The following is a 22,466-nucleotide window of genomic DNA, read 5'->3' on the forward strand; positions in this document are numbered from 1 at the left end:
GGGGGGAGAGAGCAGCGGTTGCAGGTAAAAAAGTTAAAAAGGGCTACAATGGGCAAACCACAGAAGGAGGGTGAAGAGCCCTCAAAACTGAATAAAACAGAATTGGCTGCTCGTCTGAATACAAAGACTCGCCTTGCCCTAGCCAGGAAAGCTGCTCAAAAAGCAGCCAAAGATAAAGATAGAAATAAAGAGAAAAACAAAGAAGAAAATTCTGCGGAAGATACTCTTCCTGAATCTTCAGATGACGATGGGCTTCTTTCATCTTCCTCTTTAAATGTCACAGAGCCTAAGAAAATAGCCGCGGTCTAAACAGTCATCTTAAATGAATCTCTATCCCCCAAGTCAGCATCACCGATGGCAATTTCTCCTCCTATAGTCTCAGAGATAGCATCTCCCGACTTAGTAGGGAAGAATATGAATGGATCTGGCGGTATGGGAAGCAAGGAAAGGAAGGATTTTCCTCTTTTCGCTAAAAGAACTACCCCAAAATCGAACATCCATCAGGCTTCGATGGCTCCTGTCTCCCAGGAGGAGCCTGCTTCTATTGCGTCGTTTAAGGACACAGGTCCATCTGTTTCATCTTTGACGCAGTCCCATGAACAGAGACCGGAGTCTTTACTCATATCCCCAGAACAATCCTCGCAAACGGTGCCAGATGAGTTGATAGATGAGGGGACATCTGGCCAAATCTCCTCTCAAAATCTGAGTAGGCAAGAGGGTGCACAGGTACCAACAGAAGAGGAGACCCAGCTGAGCATTAACAAGAGCCCAAGGGTTATGAACGTAGATCCTGAAGCGGATGAAACAAATCTATCTGGGACAGAAGTTAGATATCAAATGGATATCCGTGAGATGCTGAATCTGATTTTGGATGAAATACGCGAGATAAAGCAAAACCAACAAGTAGAGATAGCTACTCTTCACTCCAGAATGGATAAATTTGAGAAATCGATGTTGGCTTTTCCCAGTAGACTGCAGGAGGCGGAGACAAGGATCTCCGTCCTCGAAGACAAGGTGAATTTGGTTGTGGGAGTCAGCAAAGAAGAAGGTCTCGCTAGAGCACAAACTTGAAGAACTTGAAAATCACTCGAGAAGATCGAATCTAAGATTAGTAGGGGTTCCGGAGGGAGTGGAAGGTTCCGATACTATCCAGTGGGTCTACAGCTTTATTCATCAAGCAGTTCTTCCCGAGTTTGAGGGTGATTTGACAATTACAAGGGCTCATCGGGTCCCAGCACAACATTTTGCAAATTCTCCATTTCCGAGAACGATACTCCTAAATTTTGCTGATTTTAGGATTAAGGAGAAGATTCTGTCCAAGGCCTATCAACAACGGAAGTTCCCTGTGTCAGAAACAATAAAATGCAGGATTTTTCCGGATATGACTGAGTGGCTGCCAAAAGGCGCAGAGAGTTTGTTAAGATCTTACATTTATTAAGGCCAATGGCTCCCAAGCATCGATTGCACAGCAATCAAAATTGAAGGTTTTGGTCAAAGGGAAGTTCTATATGTTTTCTGATATTGAAGATGCACGATCCCTCCTCAAAGAGATCTCTTCTGGTTCTAATGTTTGAAATGGAAAGAATGTTTTCTCTTATATGTCTGCCCGATCAAACAAAAATTAGAAAGAAGGGGGCGTTCCAAGGTTAACGGGTTACAACAGGGTGTAGCAAGAGGACACCCAAAGAAGAAAGAAGAGGGAGGAATGTGGGCAGCGTGGATGGGGAGGGGGGCTCCACATTCCGGGGGGGGTCAAGGGTGGGGGGGGGTAAACGCAGTAAAAAGGAACAAGTGCAGTAGGTTTTGTAATTTGATTTTTATCAATGTTTGGTACGGAATATGTAGAAGAATTTACAAGCCTCTAGATGAAATGTAATTCATGTGATATACTGTCCATAAATGCGAACGGTTTGCTTAATAAGCAGAAGTATGGAGCTTTACTGAAATGGGTAATAACTCTTAAACCGCAGGTGGTCTTTTTTCAGGAGACGCATCTGAAAATAAATGCCCCAAAGTTGTTCTTGCCGAGATATTTCTCTCATGGGTTCTTCTCCTCAGCAGGGATTGCCCAGAGGGGAGTTGCTATTTATTTTGCAAGGAACCTTCCTTGGGAAATCCTTCAGGTTCAAAGAGACTCTAGAGGTAGATGGCTTTGGGTTGCAGCGAAGCTGTTGGGAAAAATATTTAACTTTGTGAACTATTATGGCCCCATCCTCGATGATATCTCGGGCCTGTTGGAAATTAGTGAGGTTTTAAGGGGCACCACAGGGCAAATCATATTAGGAGGAGACTTCAATTATATCCAGAATTTGAGGAGGGATGCTTCTAACAAGAACAAAAGGCAATTAAAACCTAAGACAAAATGTGTGTTTGAATCACTCCTGGCAGAATACCAATTGCGGGATTCCTGGCGTTCTTTGAATATAGATAAGGAGGCCTATACATGCTATTCTAACAGGTTTCAATCAGCATCCAGAATAGACTTTTTTTTTTACTTCTAGATCACTTCAGATCTCTAGAACTTTGATAGGATGTAACCCTTTTCGGATCATGGGAGGGTTGAAGTTGAGCTTGTGTTAGGAGGAATGGAAGGGGAGCGCCCCAGGTGGCAGCTGGATCGCACCCTTCTTCAGAACAAGGATTGGGTTTCAGGGTTCAAGGAATGGGTGACAGAATTTTTTTCAGTGAATAAAGATTCAGCTGAGCCTTTTTCTGTATGGGGTGCATTCAAAGCAGCTGCCCGGGGGCAGATCATTGCGTTTTCCAGCAATAAGGCAAATGATCGCAAGCGAAAAATATCCGCTCTTCAGAGTGCTGCCGAGAGGGAATATGCTCTAAAACTTAATCAACAGACGAATCAATGGGAGCAGGCTAAAGCTCTATTAAGGGTTTTTTTCACCCTAGAGGAGATAAATAGTTCAAAGGCCTTCCAGCAAAGGGTCTACGAATAGAGTCAATTGGCGGGGAAGCTTCTGGCTAATTCTATTAGAAAGAAACAAGAGTCATCCATCATTTTAGAAAATTCGAGATCCTCAAGGTGGAGTAGAAACACAGAGTGAAGGAATCGCGAAAATATTTCTGGATCACTATGAGAGAATTTACTCCACGGAATATCAGGTGGAGGAAACAATGATTCAGGAATATTTTGTTAACCTAGAAATTCCTAAAATCCCCGATTCCCGAAGTAATCAAATCGGGTGTGAAATAAGCTCCATCGAAATTCACGACAGCATAAAGGCAACATCGGGAGCAAAGGCTTCCGGACAGGACGGGTTCCCTATCGAATTTTAAAAGGTGTTTACTAGGGAACTTGAAGAACCTCTGAAAAATGTATTTAATCACATTAGATTAGGTGGAAAAGTCCCTCCAGAATTCAAAGAATCCACAATTATTAGCTTCGTCAAAAAGGATAAAAACCCAGAAGATGTGGATTCTTATAGACCGATCAGCTTGCTGAACTCCGATTACAAGTTACTTATGAAAATCTGGGTGCAAAGATTTGTGTTAGCGGCTCAGGAGGTAATCCATCAAGATCAGATGGGTTTTATTGCGAGTCTATATATGGCAGCTAATACATAATTTCTGATACAGGCTTTAGATCATGATGCAGAAAAGGCATTCGATCTAGTTAATTGGTCAGCGCTTTTTTTTTCTCTGGGCCATTTTGGATTCCCTGCTTCAATTATTCAAATGATAAATAATATCTATGAAGGGGCATCAGCCCAGATAATTATCAATGCTAAACAAGCTGGGAAGATTAAAATAAATCGGGGAACTAGGCAAGGTTGCCCATTGTCCCCCTTGCTTTTTATTTTCTTTATCGAACCCTTAGTAACAAGAATAAGGAACAATGTTACTATTTTACCCCCCATCGTCGGGATAAAGCACTTCGGGTGGCTAACTACAAGAGAATGTCTTTTTTATCATGCTGGCTGGCGTATTATACCCCAGAGGCCCTGGAGAGAATGTTCCCGGAAGTCGAGAATAAGTGTTTTAGATGTAAAGCTATGGGCCAGGGAGGATGGTGTCATATCTTCTTTTCCTGCCCGAAGTTGGAATCTTTTGGGAAGTGGATATTCGTAGATATGGAGCTGGCAACTGGGAAAGTATTTTTGCCGGAAGCAGAGGTGGCCCTGTTTGGCATATGTAAGGAGAGGAGCAGGTTTAACAAAACAGAAGAAGTATTTATTTTTATTTCTTGTGTAGTTGCACTGTCTTTAATCCTTCAAAATTGGAAATCTATGGTGATTCCATCACAGTTAAAATGGTTCTATAAAATGAGAAGAACTTGTAATTTCAAAAGAGCTTATGCAGGCAGGGTGGGAGCCATTGCAAGATTCGAAAGAAATTGGAAATATTTTGAGAAACTGGAATTGTTGAAGGGAAGTTGATGAGGAGGGAGAGGAGAATGTGAATTTTTGCACTTTTTTTGTAATATTGCTGCTTCATAATAGCTGTTTTTGCACTATATTGCACTAGCACTTTAAAATTGCACTTTATTGGATTATATCTCCTCTTGCAGTTGCACCTTATTGCAGTTTTTGCACTTTTTGCAGTGGTATTGTTTACTTAAAATTGCGGTTTTTGCACAAGGGCCTTGTAAGTTTTTATAATGGTCTCTTTCCCTTTTAATCCTCTCTTTTTACTCCAGTTTTATCTCTTGTACATTGTCAGAAAATTGTCTAACTGTTAAAAATTTGATGTGAACAATGTCTTTTTTTCAGTTCTGTACCAATGGTTTCCTATTGCCTTGTTCAATAAAAAAATTATAATTTTTTTTCAAAAGAAATTATGTTAGACAGAAACATCGAAGGTTAGAATATCATTTAGGTGTTTTTTTATAGCATTGTCAAATGTATCGAATTCGAAAATATCACTATATGTCATATTGTTTGTAAGTTTTACTTTGTATGTGATTAATTGTAGTGTTTGCTTTATATGTTTAATATTTTTTTTATGTTTACTAAGATAAATTATTTTTAAAATGTGTACTTTTAGTTGTATTAAAGTGTAAAAATAATGTATATATAATTGTTTTTTGTAGCAGGATTTTGAGTTATTAGGGGATAAGGTTGGAGAGATTTTTAAAAAGTTTATATCTTAATTTAAATGTAATGTTAATTATTTTAATGATATGCAAATGAATGTTGCAAAATGTATACATTAATTTTTTATATTCATTTTTCTAACAGTTTATAATGATTTTGAATGCACATATTAGTTATATTAAATGTACAACCTTTCAATAATTATTTCAATTATAACAAATTGGAATATTTAAAATATATGAAAAATAATTTCAATAATGTAAAATATTTGTAAATCTTTAAAATATTTTTTATTTAATGGTTTTGTAAATCAATTTTGATAAAATTCAAATTATTTCCATGGATTTTTTATTGTTGACAGTTCTAAAGCTATATTAAATAAATTGTTTGAAAATGGTTTAATTTGTATACTAAGTTTTAGAACAGTTTTCTAATTAAATTATGAAAATAGAATAAATATGTATTATTTATAATGTATATGTAATTGTCACCCCTTTAATGTCCAACACCCGCGTTGAATTTATATAGACTGGAGTGGAATAGAAACTGCCACCCCTAGTATATGTTACCCCTTTATTGTCTAATACTTTCTTCAAAATTGTTCATGTTGGAGTAGGAATAGTAATAGTGATTGTCACACCTTTAGTGTGCAACACCTTCCTCAAATTGGTATGGATTGGAGTTGAATAGTTACACCGTTCGTGTCCAGCACATTCCCTAAATTGGTTTTGATCGGAGTGGGAATAGTAAATATACCCCGTTAGTGTCCAACACCTTCCCCAAATTGGTTTACATTTTAGTGTAAATAGTAAATGTCACCTCTTTAGTGTCCATCAGTTTCTGTCTAAGGGTTCACATTGGAGCGTGATTATTTAATTTAATAATTTTAGTGTGATATAAATGTCTTATTGTAATTCTAAATACTAGCAGTAGTTTATGTATTTTAATTAGTATTTTTTGTGTTTAGAAAAATATTTTTAAAAGTTTTTAGTTGTATATTAGTAATAAATAAAATTATGAAAGACAAATCTTAAATGGAATAAACATAAGTAACTCATGTTTAAAGTTGTATTTATATTTGTATAGTTTATTTATTGTAGATTTTTAAACATATATATTTCTAATAAAAATAAACATTTATATATAGATGAATAAAACTGTTTTAATACAATTGTATTATTAAATAAACAGCGAAAATTATATTTAAATAGTACTGTACGTATGTTGTAAATTTTACATTTGTTAAATGATTCTCATATACATATTTTCAACATAATTTTTATGTAACTTTTTTCTATATATAATAATTGTATATTTTTATACTATTATTTAGTTTATACTAAACCATTAAAAAAAATTGCACATTTTTTACCTATTTTCCCATTAATTTCTAGGGGAGACAGTCTTTTTTTAGCTTTATTAAGTGGCCATTTTCTTACTGCTATCTTCTATTTTGTAGTCTATTTGTGTCATTTTTTTGACTGCTTTCCAGGATCCATGTTGCAGTAAGGTGCTGCTATCCGTCAGAACAGTTTAGTTCTTTATAAATGGAGTTTTGCGGGTAGGGGAGGATTAGAAGTTAGTTATAACATTTGAGGGTTTTTTGTTAATTTAGTTGTATTAATTGTAGTGTTTTGAACTAGTGTTTAAGTTTGGCTTTTCGTACACAGGTGTAGTAATGTGGCAATATGTTATATTATGTTATGTTACTTGCTAAATGATGATTACGTGTAATTTATATGTGCTTTTTGGAATGTAATGCTTTTTCTGTTTTCTTTGAAGGATTTTGTCTATGTTCGTGTCCTCTGGCCATTGGAATTTACCATTTTTTTAAACGAAATCTCTTTTGGTTTAGAAACAATATATTTCACTTTGATTTCCCTTTCTTTTGAGTTATCATCAGCGTTTCTTTTTTAAACACCGTTTTTTATGGCTCCTAGATACTTTAGATTACTTTGAGACCTCTCTATTGGGTTGGATTTATTTTTGTCTTTTTTGGGCATTTTGAATAACCTTTTTCCTGGTTTTCATGGATCATACTTTTTGACTAAGTGGATCGAAAGAATGATCTGCAGTTACAGAACAGGATATTATATTTGTTTTATTTGTTTTGGGTGGGAAATTTTATATTTTATCATTTGTGTAATTATTTTGTGATTGTTATTGGGAAATGTGTATTTAATGTTTTCTAATTTTTTATGTACTGGATTGAGTTTGCTCTTTGTATATATATATATACGTGAACAAGGCTTCTCGAAGCCGAAACATGTTGTAGGTGAAATAAACACCCTTGAACTCTGGATTGTCTGGAGAATTCCAAATTAGTACGCTCTCAGCCATATGGAATACGCCAGACAATCCAGAATTCAAGGGTGTTTATTTCACCTACAACATGTATCGGCTTCGAGAAGCCTTGTTCACGTAAGTGAGTGCACTTATAAAAACAACTGATAAAGCTTTGTGCAAGTCATGGACATAAACATAGAACTTGAAAATTCATACACACGGCAGGGGAATAGCTGACATCTTTGAATGTGCAAAGCATCATGTTCGGAACAGTTGATGAGGCAAATGCCACATGAATAAAAGTGAATATAATGAAATGAAAATGTAAGATTCACAACTTACATTTTAGTGCAAATACACTTCGGATGACGTTCAGTGTTACAGTCTCAAATGTCAGACAAATCGGAAAGTGTAACCCAAAGCACGTGTTGAGTGCCGTTAACTGATACGTGAATGCATAAACAAAGGCATAATCAACTTGACATCTGAACTCCCAAAGATACAATAGATCAAAGCGACTAGACATGTGAGATTCAAAATAGTGGTCGCAAATACACATAAAAAAACAAAACAAATTTGGAATAGATCCACAGCCTGTATGCATATACTGGACAATGTGTCCAAGATTAAACATGCAGAAAGGTCTTCCTGCTTGAAAAATTCAAAGCAGCTGGTTGTTGCGTAAACGCATGTATTGCAGCGGCCCAGAAATTATAAGCCACGACAATAGGGAGCCCTAATTTACCAATTGTAACATTAGCTTACATGGGGTAGAAGAATGGGAACATCTCGTTACTACGTAAAATACGCATGTTCCGCTACTCAGGGGGATAGTATGAATGTACTTTGCCTCAGTCAGGCTCAGTGATAATGAGTCATGATAAAATACAGCCCTCACTAACCAATGGTCACGAATGCTCCAAGGGCTAGGAGAGTGAAAACATCAAGTTTTGCCACTCATAGGGGTAGCACATATGTAGAATGCCTCTGTCCTGCAGAGTGATATTTTCATGGGTTATCACAGAAAGTAATAAGTGCAAACGCACAAAATTCTGCCGCAAGGTCGATAGTACTTGCCACAGTTGCCCATCAGTGAAGGCGTGCTCGGTGATAGGAATGTGTCCTACGGTAAGCAGAATGCAACTTCCTGCAGGGAGAGGCGTGAGTCTTCAAATATGGGGGACAAAAGGGGCACATCGTTTCTATTTTAAACATCTTGCCAGACTGTAAAGCAGCCTACTAAAGGTATTAATTGAAGACAGCATGAATTACAAACTGACATTGAAACTTACTCAAAGCTAATAATGTTTTAGCGCACTAAGGACTTCAAATCCCATAAAGCATCAAGGGGCTTGCAATCAGCGAACGCCCACTGAGGGGTTTGTACCAATAATATAAACCGGATATGCTAATTAGTGCGTGCATCCAGTGCAGTTTGTGCAGCCCATGAAGAAGGGGCATGGTGGCCCTGAAACGCGTCAGCAAAATGAAAGAAATACGGAGCATGAAGGCAAGATGCAAGTGTATGCTGAAGAGCGAAACGTTGTCGAGTGCTCTCAGAATGCTACGGGACATTTTTGTTGATTGAGATTTTCCATACGGCGGCCCAGCCGTGCTGAGAGGCACCATCACCTACGGGAAGCAGAATGCAACTTCCTTCAGAGAGAGGCTTGAGTCTTCAACTATGCGGGACTCTGGGGCACATCTTTTCTATTTTAAACATCTTGCCAGACTGCAAAGCAGCCTACTAAAGGTATTAATTGAAGACAGCATGAAATACAAACTGACATTGGAACTTACTCAAAGCTAATAATGTTTTAGCGCACTAAGGACTTCAAATCCCATAAAGCATCAGGGGGCTTGCAATCAGCGAATGCCCACTGAGGGGTTTGTACCAATAAAATAAACCGGATATGCTAATTAGTGCGTGCATCCAGTGCAGTTATGGCAGCCCATATATATATATATATATATATCCAAACGAAAAGGTTGCCCTTGAGGAAACGCCAACACAGTGGGTGAATATCTCCATAATTTATTTTAGGCAGCAGGCACAGCATAACATCTCTCTCCCACAAAAAAGGCCAAATGCATTTCGGGCTCCCGCCCTTGCTCACTGGCTGTTCACAGAAACATCGGCAGCTGTGTGGACTCAATATCAATACACCCCGCCCCAGTGGGACTTCTTGCCTCAATGCTTGTTGGGTGTTGTAGTCCATAAAAACCATTGTTGGTGCTGATAGACATTCATGTAAAGTTCAACTTTTTTCCCAAGTGGGTTCCATGGGGGAGATGCACCTCAGTACCTGCAAGTGTTCAGTCCCAAAATATCGGAATCACCAACTCCTCATGGCACCCGATTCTTCAAGTGCCAATGGACCGCTAGTCAGGCGGCGGAGCGTTTCCGCGACGAGGCGCGCCGCATTGTATCCAAACGAAAAGGTTGCCCTTGAGGAAACGCCAACACAGTGGGTGAATATCTCCATAATTTATTTTAGGCAGCAGGCACAGCATAACATCTCTCTCCCACAAAAAAGGCCAAATGCATTTCGGGCTCCCGCCCTTGCTCACTGGCTGTTCACAGAAACATCGGCAGCTGTGTGGACTCAATATCAATACACCCCGCCCCAGTGGGACTTCTTGCCTCAATGCTTGTTGGGTGTTGTAGTCCATAAAAACCATTGTTGGTGCTGATAGACATTCATGTAAAGTTCAACTTTTTTCCCAAGTGGGTTCCATGGGGAAGATGCACCTCAGTACCTGCAAGTGTTCAGTCCCAAAATATCGGAATCACCAACTCCTCATGGCACCCGATTCTTCAAGTGCCAATGGACCGCTAGTCAGGCGGCGGAGCGTTTCCGCGACGAGGCGCGCCGCATTGTATCCAAACGAAAAGGTTGCCCTTGAGGAAACGCCAACACAGTGGGTGAATATCTCCATAATTTATTTTAGGCAGCACGGACAGCATAACATCTCTCTCCCACAAAAAAGGCCAAATGCATTTCGGGCTCCCGCCCTTGCTCACTGGCTGTTCACAGAAACATCGGCAGCTGTGTGGACTCAATATCAATACACCCCGCCCCAGTGGGACTTCTTGCCTCAATGCTTGTTGGGTGTTGTAGTCCATAAAAACCATTGTTGGTGCTGATAGACATTCATGTAAAGTTCAACAGCTGCCGATGTTTCTGTGAACAGCCAGTGAGCAAGGGCGGGAGCCCGAAATGCATTTGGCCTTTTTTGTGGGAGAGAGATGTTATGCTGTGCCTGCTGCCTAAAATAAATTATGGAGATATTCACCCACTGTGTTGGCGTTTCCTCAAGGGCAACCTTTTCGTTTGGATACAATGCGGCGCGCCTCGTCGCGGAAACGCTCCGCCGCCTGACTAGCGGTCCATTGGCACTTGAAGAATCGGGTGCCATGAGGAGTTGGTGATTCCGATATTTTGGGACTGAACACTTGCAGGTACTGAGGTGCATCTCCCCCATGGAACCCACTTGGGAAAAAAGTTGAACTTTACATGAATGTCTATCAGCACCAACAATGGTTTTTATGGACTACAACACCCAACAAGCATTGAGGCAAGAAGTCCCACTGGGGCGGGGTGTATTGATATTGAGTCCACACAGCTGCCGATGTTTCTGTGAACAGCCAGTGAGCAAGGGCGGGAGCCCGAAATGCATTTGGCCTTTTTTGTGGGAGAGAGATGTTATGCTGTGCCTGCTGCCTAAAATAAATTATGGAGATATTCACCCACTGTGTTGGCGTTTCCTCAAGGGCAACCTTTTCGTTTGGATACAATGCGGCGCGCCTCGTCGCGGAAACGCTCCGCCGCCTGACTAGCGGTCCATTGGCACTTGAAGAATCGGGTGCCATGAGGAGTTGGTGATTCCGATATTTTGGGACTGAACACTTGCAGGTACTGAGGTGCATCTCCCCCATGGAACCCACTTGGGAAAAAAGTTGAACTTTACATGAATGTCTATCAGCACCAACAATGGTTTTTATGGACTACAACACCCAACAAGCATTGAGGCAAGAAGTCCCACTGGGGCGGGGTGTATTGATATTGAGTCCACACAGCTGCCGATGTTTCTGTGAACAGCCAGTGAGCAAGGGCGGGAGCCCGAAATGCATTTGGCCTTTTTTGTGGGAGAGAGATGTTATGCTGTGCCTGCTGCCTAAAATAAATTATGGAGATATTCACCCACTGTGTTGGCGTTTCCTCAAGGGCAACCTTTTCGTTTGGATACAATGCGGCGCGCCTCGTCGCGGAAACGCTCCGCCGCCTGACTAGCGGTCCATTGGCACTTGAAGAATCGGGTGCCATGAGGAGTTGGTGATTCCGATATTTTGGGACTGAACACTTGCAGGTACTGAGGTGCATCTCCCCCATGGAACCCACTTGGGAAAAAAGTTGAACTTTACATGAATGTCTATCAGCACCAACAATGGTTTTTATGGACTACAACACCCAACAAGCATTGAGGCAAGAAGTCCCACTGGGGCGGGGTGTATTGATATTGAGTCCACACAGCTGCCGATGTTTCTGTGAACAGCCAGTGAGCAAGGGCGGGAGCCCGAAATGCATTTGGCCTTTTTTGTGGGAGAGAGATGTTATGCTGTGCCTGCTGCCTAAAATAAATTATGGAGATATTCACCCACTGTGTTGGCGTTTCCTCAAGGGCAACCTTTTCGTTTGGATACAATGCGGCGCGCCTCGTCGCGGAAACGCTCCGCCGCCTGACTAGCGGTCCATTGGCACTTGAAGAATCGGGTGCCATGAGGAGTTGGTGATTCCGATATTTTGGGACTGAACACTTGCAGGTACTGAGGTGCATCTCCCCCATGGAACCCACTTGGGAAAAAAGTTGAACTTTACATGAATGTCTATCAGCACCAACAATGGTTTTTATGGACTACAACACCCAACAAGCATTGAGGCAAGAAGTCCCATTGGGGCGGGGTGTATTGATATTGAGTCCACACAGCTGCCGATGTTTCTGTGAACAGCCAGTGAGCAAGGGCGGGAGCCCGAAATGCATTTGGCCTTTTTTGTGGGAGAGAGATGTTATGCTGTGCCTGCTGCCTAAAATAAATTATGGAGATATTCACCCACTGTGTTGGCGTTTCCTCAAGGGCAACCTTTTCGTTTGGATACAATGCGGCGCGCCTCGTCGCGGAAACGCTCTGCCGCCTGACTAGCGGTCCATTGGCACTTGAAGAATCGGGTGCCATGAGGAGTTGGTGATTCCGATATTTTGGGACTGAACACTTGCAGGTACTGAGGTGCATCTCCCCCATGGAACCCACTTGGGAAAAAAGTTGAACTTTACATGAATGTCTATCAGCACCAACAATGGTTTTTATGGACTACAACACCCAACAAGCATTGAGGCAAGAAGTCCCACTGGGGCGGGGTGTATTGATATTGAGTCCACACAGCTGCCGATGTTTCTGTGAACAGCCAGTGAGCAAGGGCGGGAGCCCGAAATGCATTTGGCCTTTTTTGTGGGAGAGAGATGTTATGCTGTGCCTGCTGCCTAAAATAAATTATGGAGATATTCACCCACTGTGTTGGCGTTTCCTCAAGGGCAACCTTTTCGTTTGGATACAATGCGGCGCGCCTCGTCGCGGAAACGCTCCGCCGCCTGACTAGCGGTCCATTGGCACTTGAAGAATCGGGTGCCATGAGGAGTTGGTGATTCCGATATTTTGGGACTGAACACTTGCAGGTACTGAGGTGCATCTCCCCCATGGAACCCACTTGGGAAAAAAGTTGAACTTTACATGAATGTCTATCAGCACCAACAATGGTTTTTATGGACTACAACACCCAACAAGCATTGAGGCAAGAAGTCCCACTGGGGCGGGGTGTATTGATATTGAGTCCACACAGCTGCCGATGTTTCTGTGAACAGCCAGTGAGCAAGGGCGGGAGCCCGAAATGCATTTGGCCTTTTTTGTGGGAGAGAGATGTTATGCTGTGCCTGCTGCCTAAAATAAATTATGGAGATATTCACCCACTGTGTTGGCGTTTCCTCAAGGGCAACCTTTTCGTTTGGATACAATGCGGCGCGCCTCGTCGCGGAAACGCTCCGCCGCCTGACTAGCGGTCCATTGGCACTTGAAGAATCGGGTGCCATGAGGAGTTGGTGATTCCGATATTTTGGGACTGAACACTTGCAGGTACTGAGGTGCATCTCCCCCATGGAACCCACTTGGGAAAAAAGTTGAACTTTACATGAATGTCTATCAGCACCAACAATGGTTTTTATGGACTACAACACCCAACAAGCATTGAGGCAAGAAGTCCCACTGGGGCGGGGTGTATTGATATTGAGTCCACACAGCTGCCGATGTTTCTGTGAACAGCCAGTGAGCAAGGGCGGGAGCCCGAAATGCATTTGGCCTTTTTTGTGGGAGAGAGATGTTATGCTGTGCCTGCTGCCTAAAATAAATTATGGAGATATTCACCCACTGTGTTGGCGTTTCCTCAAGGGCAACCTTTTCGTTTGGATACAATGCGGCGCGCCTCGTCGCGGAAACGCTCCGCCGCCTGACTAGCGGTCCATTGGCACTTGAAGAATCGGGTGCCATGAGGAGTTGGTGATTCCGATATTTTGGGACTGAACACTTGCAGGTACTGAGGTGCATCTCCCCCATGGAACCCACTTGGGAAAAAAGTTGAACTTTACATGAATGTCTATCAGCACCAACAATGGTTTTTATGGACTACAACACCCAACAAGCATTGAGGCAAGAAGTCCCACTGGGGCGGGGTGTATTGATATTGAGTCCACACAGCTGCCGATGTTTCTGTGAACAGCCAGTGAGCAAGGGCGGGAGCCCGAAATGCATTTGGCCTTTTTTGTGGGAGAGAGATGTTATGCTGTGCCTGCTGCCTAAAATAAATTATGGAGATATTCACCCACTGTGTTGGCGTTTCCTCAAGGGCAACCTTTTCGTTTGGATACAATGCGGCGCGCCTCGTCGCGGAAACGCTCCGCCGCCTGACTAGCGGTCCATTGGCACTTGAAGAATCGGGTGCCATGAGGAGTTGGTGATTCCGATATTTTGGGACTGAACACTTGCAGGTACTGAGGTGCATCTCCCCCATGGAACCCACTTGGGAAAAAAGTTGAACTTTACATGAATGTCTATCAGCACCAACAATGGTTTTTATGGACTACAACACCCAACAAGCATTGAGGCAAGAAGTCCCATTGGGGCGGGGTGTATTGATATTGAGTCCACACAGCTGCCGATGTTTCTGTGAACAGCCAGTGAGCAAGGGCGGGAGCCCGAAATGCATTTGGCCTTTTTTGTGGGAGAGAGATGTTATGCTGTGCCTGCTGCCTAAAATAAATTATGGAGATATTCACCCACTGTGTTGGCGTTTCCTCAAGGGCAACCTTTTCGTTTGGATACAATGCGGCGCGCCTCGTCGCGGAAACGCTCTGCCGCCTGACTAGCGGTCCATTGGCACTTGAAGAATCGGGTGCCATGAGGAGTTGGTGATTCCGATATTTTGGGACTGAACACTTGCAGGTACTGAGGTGCATCTCCCCCATGGAACCCACTTGGGAAAAAAGTTGAACTTTACATGAATGTCTATCAGCACCAACAATGGTTTTTATGGACTACAACACCCAACAAGCATTGAGGCAAGAAGTCCCACTGGGGCGGGGTGTATTGATATTGAGTCCACACAGCTGCCGATGTTTCTGTGAACAGCCAGTGAGCAAGGGCGGGAGCCCGAAATGCATTTGGCCTTTTTTGTGGGAGAGAGATGTTATGCTGTGCCTGCTGCCTAAAATAAATTATGGAGATATTCACCCACTGTGTTGGCGTTTCCTCAAGGGCAACCTTTTCGTTTGGATACAATGCGGCGCGCCTCGTCGCGGAAACGCTCCGCCGCCTGACTAGCGGTCCATTGGCACTTGAAGAATCGGGTGCCATGAGGAGTTGGTGATTCCGATATTTTGGGACTGAACACTTGCAGGTACTGAGGTGCATCTCCCCCATGGAACCCACTTGGGAAAAAAGTTGAACTTTACATGAATGTCTATCAGCACCAACAATGGTTTTTATGGACTACAACACCCAACAAGCATTGAGGCAAGAAGTCCCACTGGGGCGGGGTGTATTGATATTGAGTCCACACAGCTGCCGATGTTTCTGTGAACAGCCAGTGAGCAAGGGCGGGAGCCCGAAATGCATTTGGCCTTTTTTGTGGGAGAGAGATGTTATGCTGTGCCTGCTGCCTAAAATAAATTATGGAGATATTCACCCACTGTGTTGGCGTTTCCTCAAGGGCAACCTTTTCGTTTGGATACAATGCGGCGCGCCTCGTCGCGGAAACGCTCCGCCGCCTGACTAGCGGTCCATTGGCACTTGAAGAATCGGGTGCCATGAGGAGTTGGTGATTCCGATATTTTGGGACTGAACACTTGCAGGTACTGAGGTGCATCTCCCCCATGGAACCCACTTGGGAAAAAAGTTGAACTTTACATGAATGTCTATCAGCACCAACAATGGTTTTTATGGACTACAACACCCAACAAGCATTGAGGCAAGAAGTCCCACTGGGGCGGGGTGTATTGATATTGAGTCCACACAGCTGCCGATGTTTCTGTGAACAGCCAGTGAGCAAGGGCGGGAGCCCGAAATGCATTTGGCCTTTTTTGTGGGAGAGAGATGTTATGCTGTGCCTGCTGCCTAAAATAAATTATGGAGATATTCACCCACTGTGTTGGCGTTTCCTCAAGGGCAACCTTTTCGTTTGGATACAATGCGGCGCGCCTCGTCGCGGAAACGCTCCGCCGCCTGACTAGCGGTCCATTGGCACTTGAAGAATCGGGTGCCATGAGGAGTTGGTGATTCCGATATTTTGGGACTGAACACTTGCAGGTACTGAGGTGCATCTCCCCCATGGAACCCACTTGGGAAAAAAGTTGAACTTTACATGAATGTCTATCAGCACCAACAATGGTTTTTATGGACTACAACACCCAACAAGCATTGAGGCAAGAAGTCCCACTGGGGCGGGGTGTATTGATATTGAGTCCACACAGCTGCCGATGTTTCTGTGAACAGCCAGTGAGCAAGGGCGGGAGCCCGAAATGCATTTGGCCTTTTTTGTGGGAGAGAGATGTTATGCTGTGCCTGCTGCCTAAAATAAATTATGGAGATATTCACCCACTGTGTTGGCGTTTCCTCAAGGGCAACCTTTTCGTTTGGATACAATGCGGCGCGCCTCGTCGCGGAAACGCTCCGCCGCCTGACTAGCGGTCCATTGGCACTTGAAGAATCGGGTGCCATGAGGAGTTGGTGATTCCGATATTTTGGGACTGAACACTTGCAGGTACTGAGGTGCATCTCCCCCATGGAACCCACTTGGGAAAAAAGTTGAACTTTACATGAATGTCTATCAGCACCAACAATGGTTTTTATGGACTACAACACCCAACAAGCATTGAGGCAAGAAGTCCCACTGGGGGGGGGTGTATTGATATTGAGTCCACACAGCTGCCGATGTTTCTGTGAACAGCCAGTGAGCAAGGGCGGGAGCCCGAAATGCATTTGGCCTTTTTTGTGGGAGAGAGATGTTATGCTGTGCCTGCTGCCTAAAATAAATTATGGAGATATTCACCCACTGTGTTGGCGTTTCCTCAAGGGCAACCTTTTCGTTTGGATACAATGCGGCGCGCCTCGTCGCGGAAACGCTCCGCCGCCTGACTAGCGGTCCATTGGCACTTGAAGAATCGGGTGCCATGAGGAGTTGGTGATTCCGATATTTTGGGACTGAACACTTGCAGGTACTGAGGTGCATCTCCCCCATGGAACCCACTTGGGAAAAAAGTTGAACTTTACATGAATGTCTATCAGCACCAACAATGGTTTTTATGGACTACAACACCCAACAAGCATTGAGGCAAGAAGTCCCACTGGGGCGGGGTGTATTGATATTGAGTCCACACAGCTGCCGATGTTTCTGTGAACAGCCAGTGAGCAAGGGCGGGAGCCCGAAATGCATTTGGCCTTTTTTGTGGGAGAGAGATGTTATGCTGTGCCTGCTGCCTAAAATAAATTATGGAGATATTCACCCACTGTGTTGGCGTTTCCTCAAGGGCAACCTTTTCGTTTGGATACAATGCGGCGCGCCTCGTCGCGGAAACGCTCCGCCGCCTGACTAGCGGTCCATTGGCACTTGAAGAATCGGGTGCCATGAGGAGTTGGTGATTCCGATATTTTGGGACTGAACACTTGCAGGTACTGAGGTGCATCTCCCCCATGGAACCCACTTGGGAAAAAAGTTGAACTTTACATGAATGTCTATCAGCACCAACAATGGTTTTTATGGACTACAACACCCAACAAGCATTGAGGCAAGAAGTCCCACTGGGGCGGGGTGTATTGATATTGAGTCCACACAGCTGCCGATGTTTCTGTGAACAGCCAGTGAGCAAGGGCGGGAGCCCGAAATGCATTTGGCCTTTTTTGTGGGAGAGAGATGTTATGCTGTGCCTGCTGCCTAAAATAAATTATGGAGATATTCACCCACTGTGTTGGCGTTTCCTCAAGGGCAACCTTTTCGTTTGGATATATATATATATATATATACATATATATATATATGTATATATATATATATATATATATATATATATTTTTTTCACTGAAAAAACCATAGGTTTCACACCAGTTATAGTTAGGAATTAGCATTTGAAAAACCTAATAAATTCACTGAAAAAACTGTAGGTTTTACACCAGTAATAGTTAGCTGAAAGTTTTACTCGCATAAAACCATTGAAAGATAAAACCATTTGAGATGTCATCAGTGATGTCATGAGTGAAGTCACTGACCATGTCATGAGTGATGTAATATGTGACGTCATCAGCAGTGCATTGCACGCGCAAGTTATAGTGAGTCCAACTATAACGTGGGAATTTCAATGGTTTTATGCGAGTAAAACTTTCAGCTAACTATTACTGGTGTAAAACCTATGGTTTTTTCAGTGAATTTAATAGGTTTTTTAAATGCTAATTCCTAACTATAACTGGTGTGAAACCTATGGTTTTTTCAGTGAATTTCATAGGTTTTTAATAGCAAATATCTATAGGTATGAAAAGTAATAATTTTTGTAACAAATTTTAAATTGTGTAAATATGTTTTTTTTTTTTTATGTTTGCCCCCGGGCGCTCCCGAGGCGTGTACCGGTAAACGTACGGGTAAGCGCAATGTTACGAAGCGCTCCGCGGCATGTACCGGGGAGCGTCCCGGGAGCGCTATTCCCGCGAACGAAAACAACATCATGACGTTTCGCGTCGTCGCGTGATGCGTCATATGACGCACTACGTAAGCGCACCCGGAAGCACGCGATCGCATACGATCGCGCAACGTCTCGACTCGCTTACGCGATGCGCCCCGAGGTGCGTCCTGGGGCGCGCCTACGGGCACGCCCCGGGGCGCATAGCGTAAGTGCGTCGGGTCATGTGATCTGAAAATAACACTTTACATTGGGGCAGATCAGTTTTGGTTTCCAAATGATGAAAGCTTGGATCATGTGACTTGAAAATAACACTTTTCATTGGTACAGAACACTTTTGTTTTCCAAATGATGAAAGCCCCCTCCTTTTTTCATTATTCTGACTTTGTCCTTTGACTGAGGAAGACCTGTTTCGAGTTCTATCTCAGAAAATGGCTACAGTAGTATCAACAGCTGGAGCATCTGGTCCACCACCACCACCACCACCACCATCTAAAAGACCACCAGAAAATTACGTTGGTGGTCAAGATGAAGAGGAGGAGAATGATGAAGAAGAGTCACAGAGAATGGAGTTCCTGCCGGAAGATAAACAGCCCTACAAACCCAAAGAACACTTTATATGGCAGTTCTACAAACTCCCAAGGGGTTTTAAAAAAGTCAACGCAGCAACGGTGACTTGTTTAATTTGTGATGCTGAGCTATCCAGGGGGAACCCTAACAAAAAGTATTCCTTCGGGAATCACAGGATGATTCGCCACATGACGCGTGCGCATCCAAACAACTACTGTACTCCAGAGTTAAGGGACCTCTGCAGTAAACTACCCCCATCAACGTCTGGACGCTCAACATCAAAACAACCCACTCCATCGGGTTCGGGAGCAAGAGACACATTGGCTACTATCCAACCTAAGTTTAATGATTACAAAATTTTATGCAGATATTGCAACAAGTTACTTTGCTATGGTGAGCAAAGCATCGAACTTATCATGGTTGCTGGTGATAACCATAACTGTCCATTGAAACCCTAATTTTTCCTGATTTTTTTAATGCTCCAGTTGAGCCATTTACAATTCCCTGTTTTTTGTTTATCCCCATAAAAAATACAAAAAAAATATAAAAGTGTTCAGAAAAGCCAAAAAAGTACAAAATGTTCAAAAAAACATAAAAAAATATAAAACAACAAAAAGAAAAAATAAACAGTTCTTTTTAGAACTACCTTTACTTTATAAAAATAAACCTATATTTTTAATGAATTTGTGTCAATCTTTTTTCAGCAGGGTACGCTACCGGTACGTGCACTGGAGCGCACACCGGGGAGCGCACCCCAAAAAAAACGTTAAAAAAAAAATTAATGAAGGAGTTAGCATGAGGGAAGAACACAGAGAGAATAATGTTAAGACAAAGAGAGCTACAGGATGAACACGATTTAACCTAGCGTTAAGAAAGTGCCTCTACTGACACCCGAAAACACCCGGCAAACTTAAAGCCCTGAAACTATTTTCATGTCACCTTTCCCTTTCCACCTTTAATTCTTATTTTCAAACTACGTTTCCTTTCCATCACACACGATTCTTTTTCGGTGTTCCACATTCAACGTTTAGACACTTTACCCTTTTTAGTCAGAAGCTGCACCTCCAACATGCTTAATCTATGAATTAATTACTCTATCTTTCACGCTTTTTCAATGTTTAAATTCCACAGATTTTTTTTTCACAGAAATACATACCACCGGCTCAGTACCTCTTAGTAACATGAAACCAAGTTGCTCCCTTTTACTTACTAATGCCTTAGAGACGGCAAAAAATTATATTTGTATAGATATGAGCGTACTGAAACATGGAATTAGTCCTTCACATCCAGGCACTACCAATGGCATGACTTATTTAACAGGAAGCGCTGTAATATTGCATGTGTTCACAAAGGTACACCGGTGCCTGCTATAATGCCGACCTTTACCTTATTGCTCAACAGTGCTTATTTATTTACAAAGAATGAGAATTACTATGAGTTTTTAAACGACAAGCCTTACTCTGTAAAAGTCACTCTACATATGCCTCTCTATAAAAATGTAGTTTATCCACCCCCGCATGGGAACCTTGATGTTTCCAGCTGGCCGCGAAATCCGACCTTGAATTCAAAGTTCCATCCTAAGACTTGAACAACAGCCTTATTGTCACAAAATGAAGTTACCTGAGCATCTGTTCAGAAACATATCTCATTCACTTAGCTAACACTCGCAGAAAACTGCATACCTAATTAAATAGTGACCTTCCTTTACAATTTTCTGAGGTGACTCCCATAATCTTTAACGCTCCTCCACTTCGTATCTGGGCTATTTTTTTTGCAACTACTAACCAATGGTTTGCTGATTTTTTTGCACCAAATTATTTAAAGGCATTCTGCTACTCTTCACTCGATATTCTCTGACCTATGTTTCTGAACTTCCAGATCTACTACCAGCAGCTGCTACTTTTCTGTTCCTATTTTCTTTATTACAAAATGGATGTCCGTCCTGCCTTCGCAAACGAGCTGGAACACTTAGAACTGTTTCGCCACAGGATGCTTGACCAGTATGGCATTCTGCCACTCGCGACTTTGAGTGCATCATATGGATTATCATTTCGATTTTCCTATTTCACCTGTGTGCAGCCTGTATTTCATTGCCTGAGCTATGATTTCATGTGGGCCCTGGACTTATGTCTCTGCAACTCGGTATCTCCTGAAGTGAATTACAATCATCTCATGAATCCGTTAATCGATCATGAACAGCTTTGTTCCGACGGAGGGATTATGGCCTTTGCAGCGATACATGGAGTTCTGGGTCATTGGAATATATTCGCAGCGGCACAAGATTTCTTGGCACACAGCTACATTGAAAATTCACCGAGTTGTCCTCTGATGGTACTAGAGGCTCCGATGATTAAAGAACATGTATGTTCATTTCCTCTTTTCAATTGGATGGCTGACTTGTTTTCGGACGATAACAATGACTTCCTTTTAGAAGCGGTTGCCACTTACTTTGCCTACTCAATGCAAGGATGACTGTTATGCAAGCCATTGACGTCTTAACTGTTTTTTTCCCTCCCAATTTTTCATATTATTTTTCTAATTTGTTTTTTTATATAAACAGAACTATTGGCTTTACTAACAGTGGACATTGCAATTTCGTGCTGGTGAGATTTTCCTCTTTTATGTGCAGTTAATTTTTTTTCCTCACCTACTCGATTTCGTTCAAAACATTTCATGGTGCTCTAATTTCAACAAATAACTCACTTATGTTATCTTATCTTATTTGAAACATTTTCGAAACAAGGCTTGGTAAAATATGGTTAAATGTGCCGTGATAAATGTGTATAGTTACAATGACTTTTTATATGGTTAAACGCCATTTTCCCTTTCTCTCCTTATTTCCGCCTCACACACATGTGCTGCTTTTGTTTTCTGCCTAGTGAACTAATTTTGATTCATAACTGAAAAGTATGTGATTACACTGATATTACCCTTGCTTATCGAGCTGTATGTGACATCGAGTACTGAAACCTTTCAAAAAATTATCTCAATACAGTAGTTGTTCTGAACACTGATTTTCGAACGTCCCTGCAGATAACATACATGCACCTCCACCCAAGTTCTCGCTTTTGGCGCGTTTTTTATTTCCTTACACAATACCATACATCAAACTTGATAGTGCTTCGTATGCAGAGAACTAACTGTTATTGAGGTGATATCTAACCACTAGTATTTTTAAATATGATTACTGAACTTAAAATCAAAAGACACCTTCTTACATTTAATATAATTTAATATATTTGGTTAGCAGGCTGTACAATATGTTTTTTTAAACCTTATTCATTTTCCATC

This window comes from Lissotriton helveticus, chromosome 2_2, assembly GCF_964261635.1.
Source record: "Lissotriton helveticus chromosome 2_2, aLisHel1.1, whole genome shotgun sequence".
Taxonomy (NCBI): domain Eukaryota; kingdom Metazoa; phylum Chordata; class Amphibia; order Caudata; family Salamandridae; genus Lissotriton; species Lissotriton helveticus.